This window comes from Vulpes lagopus, chromosome 6, assembly GCF_018345385.1.
Source record: "Vulpes lagopus strain Blue_001 chromosome 6, ASM1834538v1, whole genome shotgun sequence".
In the NCBI taxonomy this organism is placed as follows: Eukaryota; Metazoa; Chordata; class Mammalia; order Carnivora; family Canidae; genus Vulpes; species Vulpes lagopus.
In genome coordinates, this window is record NC_054829.1 from 88,391,763 (window position 1) to 88,398,714 (window position 6,952).

Sequence of the window (6,952 nt, forward strand, 5' to 3'; positions counted from 1 at the left end):
AATGTGACCATTCAATTATCCATTTTCCTGTCATTCTGGACGGTTGGACACTGACTCTATCTTTGTTTCCATCATACCATGTTTGTGGTGACGTCATACTCCAATTTTAAAGATAATTTTATTTATCACACTGAAATTGGCCAATGCCTGGAAAGGTTACATCTACAAAGTAAACATAAAACACTATGGAGCCAAGTGGAGCACAAATGACTTGTTTACATTTAACATTGATTTTTTAAAACCTCATTTCCCTGTTTTGTTACAGATGGCAGTGGAAAAAACAATAGAATCTCTGAATGAAAAAATCCCCAGATTGTTGTAAAAGTGGGTCCTTGACATTCTTCCTGTTTGACTAGGAAGATGCTGACATCCACTGTTATCTTTGCCTCTGGAGGAAAGAGTAAAGGTTCTTTATGCCTTGATGCTTGTATATTTCTTCAAACACAGATTGGTAGCAGATAAAAGGAAATGACATGTTGAGTTGGCACAGGTGGCAGTGTCAACGGGAGGAGAGATCACAGTATTTGTACACATTTGTGACTTTAGCTTATTTTTCATGTTCTATTTTTCATGTTTATACAAATAGGTAAAATTGGCATTTTCATTTTGTTTTCAACAAAAGTCCATGATATTGCTGTGAAGACAATGCTGCTTTTTGCTTTGTTCCCCTGTTACATCTGAGTAATAATTAAGAAAAATATAGAAGCCTAGTCAAATATTTTATTACTTACCTTGGTAAATTGATTTTTTTACGACTTTACCTTAGATAGCAGAGTATGAGTAAGTTGATGGTCTTTCAAGAAAGGTCCGCGGAAGTTTTATTTCATAGTCTTGTTGGGATGTGTTTGTGGGTTGAATTTACCAAGTCATGTTTGACTTAAACGCCTATAATTTTTTTAAAAAAATGATTTTTTAATGTTCTTATTTATTTATCTTTATTTTACTTTTTAAGATTTTACTTATTCATTTGAGACAGAGGGATACAGAGAGAGAGGAGAGAGAGTATGAGGAGGGAGAGAGGAAGAGAAAAGAGAAGCAGATTCCCCACTGAGCCTGAAGCTTGACATGGGACTCAATCCCAGAACCCCGTGATCATGACTTGAGCCAAAGGCAGATGCTTAACCATCTGAGCCACTCACATGCCTCTAATATGTTCTCATTTAGTGTCTGGATCCTCGTTTTGCTTTTTATGTCAAAGGCTATTAAAAAAAAAAGAGGGGAATGATGCATTTTCCTGGTACTTTGAACAACATATAAAAATTAAAATTAAGCAGAGTTTCATAAAATATCAGAGGCATTGTCTCCTTTTAGTGGATTCCAAGTGTGGTACATGGGAGCTCTTCTTTTAGCAGTTACTCTGGATATGAGGCTGGATATTGACTTATCGATACATTTTCTTATTAAAACTATATGTTTTATATATACACATGACATAATATAAAAAGCATTTATTGAAACTGGAGAGCAAGGATTTTAATTTAATTTCTCTACCAAGCTATAAGTTTAAATGAGTCCTTCTGGACCAGACTTCACTTCCTGCTAACATTGGGAATAACTTGAACTGCCAAAGCTCCATTTCAAATTATTGAAAATAATTTGCCTCCCCACAGAGGCAGAGGTCACTGATGGACTTTATTAGGCTTATTCAGTATTTCCTAAAAGGCAGTTACCCTGGAAAGCAGTTAATAGCACAGGCTGTCATGACCAATTGCCAATGCATCAGGAATTCTGCGAGGCTCAACCTGAAAAATATATCCAGACTCTGACACCTTGTTACCACTTCTTTCCCCTTTACAAAGGACAGTTGCCTCTCACTTAGACTGTTGCCATAATGTCCTAACTAGTTTCCCTGCTTCTGTACTGCTCCCTCTGCAACACGCACACCGGATTCATTATCAACACAGCCACAAGAGCAGTCCTCTGAGATGTAAGTCAGATAAGGTCACTCCTCTGCTGAAATCCAGAAATGGCAGCCCACGTTGCTCTGTATGAAAGCTCCCTTACACCAGCCTCCTCTGCTCTATATGACCTGATGCCCTCTCTCCATCACCTCTTTTTTTTTTTTTTTTTTCATCACCTCTTTGACTCCCTGCCCTTCCCTCCAATTCTTCTCCAGCCCCACGGGCCTCCTCACTCTTCCTGCCTTGAGCTATTTCCCCTTCCCCCACATATCTCCATGAGTTACTCTCACTTTTTTTTGACTCTTTGTGAGAATGTTTCAGATGTTATGTTCTCAAAGAGGCTGCTCTTTATTTCCCTATCTTACCCACACTCCCACTAGACACTCCCAGTCCCTTTAATCTTTTATTTCCCCAGTAGCATTTACTTATTATTTTTATTTCTCCCTACCTCCTCCACTAGGATGTAAACTTCATGACAATAGGGATTATTTATTACTATTTTTAAATTATTATTATTATTATTAATTTTTGTTTCGGTTTTATTTCATCATCATAAACTGAACTCTACAATCCAGCTAGACCTGGAGGAAGGAACCACGGAGCCCTCAGAACGGCAGCGAGAGTGCGGAGACTCTGGGCTATTTCAAGCAGGTGGGGGTGGAGGGGTGCTCTCCTGAGCTAAAGGAATAGTCTGGAAGTTCAGAAAAAAAACGAGTTAAGGGATCCCTGGGTGGCGCAGTGGTTTGGCGCTTGCCTTTGGCCCAGGGCACGATCCTGGAGACCCGGGATCGAATCCCACATCGGGTTCCCGGTGCATGGAGCCTGTTTCTCCCTCTGCCTGTGTCTCTGCCTCTCTCTCTGTCTCTCTGTGACTATCATAAATAAATAAAAAAAAAAAAAACAAAAAAAAAAAAACGAGTTAAATTCATCAGATCTGTCCACAGTCGGCAATGGTGATCTTCTTGCTCGTCTTGCCGTTCCTGGACCCGAAGCGCTCCTTGGCTTCCACGACGTTCATGCCCTCCTTGACCTTGCCAAAGACCACATGCTTGCCGTCCAACCACTCAGTCTTGGCGGTGCAGATGAAAAACCCGGAGCCGTTTGTGTTGGGTCCAGCGTTGGCCATGGACAAGATGCCAGGCCTGGGTGCTTTAGGATGAAGTTATCATCAAACTTCTCCCCGTAGATGGACTTGCCTCCAGTGCTATTGTGGCGCGTGCAGTCCCCACCCTGGCACATAAATCCCAGAATAATCCTGTGAAAGAAGGAATCTTTGTAGCCAAATCCTTTCTCCCCAGTACTCAGAGCACGAAAGTTCTCTGCTGTCTTTGGAACTTTGTCTGCAAAGGGCTCGAAGGAGACGCGGCCCAAGGGCTCGCCATCCACCGCGATGTCAAAGAACACAGTGGGGTTGACCATGGCTGGACAGCAAGGGGGCATCTACAAGGTCAATAGGGATTTTTTTTAAGGTGTTAATTATTCATGAGAGACACACAGAGAGAGGCAGAGGGAGAAGCAGGCTCCTCTTGGGGAGCCTGATGTGGGACTCAATTACAGGACCTTGGGATTACCACCGGAGCTAAAGGCAGACACTAAAACACTGAGCCACCCAGGTGCCCCATGACAATAGGGATTTTGGCTGTTATGTTCACTGATTTATTCTCAGGGCCTAGCACATTATAGATGTCCAATAGATATTTGTTAAGTAATTGAACGAATAAATACATTGCTATTTTCTGGCAGTGAGAGAAAGAGTGCTTTGGCTTATAATATCGGGCACAACGACCTTGTGCTGAAATGTGCTGGTATCTTTGAGGCACCAATAAATAGGTCCCCCATCTGGTCTAGGTCTAAACAAGTTGATAAACTAAGTTTCAGCAGACAAAGGACAAAATATTGCCATATTGCTAAAAGGACTACTGAAAGAACATGTTCATGTCTGTAAGCAAGTGACGGGTCTACTACTGCATCTCCAAATTAGACATGTTTCCACAAAGCAGTACTGGACCATAGCCACTCTCCCCCAACAGAGGCAGAATGAATTCCCAGAGAAGCATAGAAGAATCCCCACTCTCCAAGATGAGAAAAGATGTAGGAGCCAGCTATCCATGAAGTTTCTCCTACCAAATTCCCAAATGACCTGTTTTCCTTCTCCGTGGTGAATGGGAGGTGGAGCAGCTGAGGAATGGTGAAAGAATGGGGAGAGGTTGTAGAGTTACTCTAATACATATAGAAGAAAACATTAGGAATGGGAAAGAAGCATTGTCTCTTGATGATATTTATATTATTCCTTTGTTGAAAAAAAAGGTGGGCTTTTTTGGTTAAAAATAATATGTCTCAGATATTTGAAATTGTTAATTTTACTTTCAGCAAACACACAGTAATGAAAAGCCAGTCAACATGCTTGGAATAGAAAGAATTGTTCAAAATATAAAACTGGACCTAACTCATTAGCTATCAAGGAAACATTAAGAGAAGGCTATGCTTTTAAAATAGAGGTCCTTCAATAGCCCCTCAACTCTAGTCGTGTTGCAAATGTTTTCAAATCATAGACTGCTCCTTTGGATTTTCTTCAAGGTAATGAGAGGCACATCATGAAGAAAGTACACATATTGGGTGTTTGTTATATGCTGGGTACACAATAGTGAACAAAATAAATATAGCCCTGCCCTTACAGAATCTAGTGCTGGGTACTAGCACTTTAAGTAGATGGAGAGTGAAAATAGAATATTAGTAGCCCCAGACACATATGTATATTGAGGCTAAATGCAGGAAATGTTCAATCAATGTTTACAAAATGTCCCTTATGCAGGAGAGGAGGGAAACTGAGTGGGGAAAAATTAGACAGGGAGACAAACTATGAGAGAATCCTAACTCTGGGAAACCAACAAAAGGTTGCGGAAAGGGAGGTGGGTGGGGGGATGGGGTAACTGGGTGATGGGCACTAAGGAGGCACTTAATGGGATGAACACTGGGTATTATACTATATGTTGGTAAATTGAATTTATTTTTTTATTTTTATTTTTTTTTTTGGTAAATTGAATTTAAATTAAAAAATATCTTAAAAATACCCCTTATGCTTCAGGCACAATATCAAGTTCAGGGCATATAAAGATAAGACATAGTCCTGCCTGAAAAAAAAAAAAAGAGTTTGAAATGGGAGAGATAAAAATCGCAGATAATTAAAATACAGAGTAAAGTATACTATGTCTTGACCTGTACATGGAGCCATGGTACTCAGAGAAAGAAAACAATTCAAGTTTGGGCTTCAGGAAGACTTCTTGAAGAGCTGAGTTTAAGCAATAATACAGAAATAGCAGAGGACAAAAGTGAGTTGGAAGACAGATTTGAGATGCTTGCTCAGAATACAATGGAGCTAATGATGAAGAGATAAAAACGCAGCACGAGAAAATAAGAGATGGGAGGATAAAGGATCAACTTCTACATATGTTTAGATAGACTGAAAGGAGGAAAAAATAGAAAGAATGGGGGAAATATAAAAGCTCAGATGTTTCCAGAATAAAGTAATTGAACCCCTCAGCTGTGAAAACTGTACTGTGTTCTCATCAGTAAATCACACAGGTGCATGAGAGTGAAACTGCCAAGTGATAAGTAAAAATTGAAAACTGAAAAAACAAGTAGTAAAGAAAAATAAGTTATTTACCGAGGAACAACAACTGGATAACAACAGAGTTCTCATTAGCAACAACATATGCAAGAAAACATTAGAATCTTACCTTTAAAGGAGTGTGGAAAAATAAGCAGCCAGAATTGTGTTCTCAGAGAAGTTACCACTGAAAAGAAGATGAATTAAAACCACTTCAAGATATACAAAGACCAAGTGTTTATTACCATGAGCTCTTGAAGAAAGTTTCCTAAAGGATGAAATTCAACAGAGAAGAAAAGATGAGTTCAAAAATCTGTAGTAACCAAAGGAGGCACCAACAGGGAAGAGGGAAGAGTAGACTGAGACAGGCCACTTTTGTACTCAGGGATTTGGGCTTCTCCTGAAGGTTCTGTGACCGGTAGAAGGGTCTTGGCAGGGTGGTGACACTATCTGATGTGCTTTAGTGAGATTACTCTGGCAGGATGGTGGAGAATTTGGAAGGGAACACAACTAATGCCTTGAGGCCAGTTAGAGGTTGTGGGGGTAGTTTAGATGAGAAATGATAAAGGCTGGAACTATTACAGTGGTAGGACCTCAGGAGTCTCTATGTGGAGAGAAAAAGGAAGCATCAAGGATGTCATTGGTTTGTTGGGGCAGCTTTGATGGCCCAACCACAGCAAGAGAATTGGAGGTGACATAGGAAGGCAGGTGACCCATGAGAACTCATCCGTGAATGGGCGGTGAAACCTAGAGGAGTAGACAGAGGGAAACCAGAGTGAAAAAAGATTTGAGAATGGGAGGTTCATTCCAAATTGAAATGCTAACGGATGAGAACATGGGAGACAGGCAAAGGTTAAAGGCAGAGAAGATAAAAAGTGTCTGATAGAACAAAGTCACCAGGGAGGCAGGAGGTAGAGAGCCTTGCATACAAGGGAAGATAGGGAAAGAGGCAGATAAAAGAAACTCACAACTCCCTCCTCCTTTGAAAGTAGCACCATGACTGCACAGAGCAATGATAAATACATGCCAAGAAATTTAATGAATCAATGAATTAAAAGATGGCTAAATGATAAAAGGCATTCAGGCAGGTCCCAAAACAAACAGAATAACTGACAAAGGCCAGCTTGTTCTCAAGATAGTTATGGTAGACCTCTAGTGGCCGAAAAGAAAATTCAGACATCTAATGGCTGAGAACAAAATTTAAACGAAGATGGCTAAAGTACATATATTCGCAAAAGAATGAACAGATAAAAACGTTGCTATACAAAGATCCTGTTGTAGGTACCTAATCTTTGATGAGTTCAGTTTCTTATCAATAGAATTTAATGCTATTGTGTTATGAGTTTACTTTCATAATTAATTACTTAGAGTGAATGGCTTATGGAAAATGGAGCCAGTAATCTTAATTATGATTAAACCTAACAACAACAATAAAATAGGAGGC

The 6,952-nt window shown here is 40.0% G+C and overlaps 1 pseudogene; it reads right to left on the bottom strand.

The window, feature by feature from the left end:
* Positions 1 to 2,829: 2,829 nt before the first annotated feature.
* On the bottom strand, positions 2,830 to 3,912 carry LOC121493569 (annotated as a pseudogene).
* Positions 3,913 to 6,952: the final 3,040 nt, after the last annotated feature.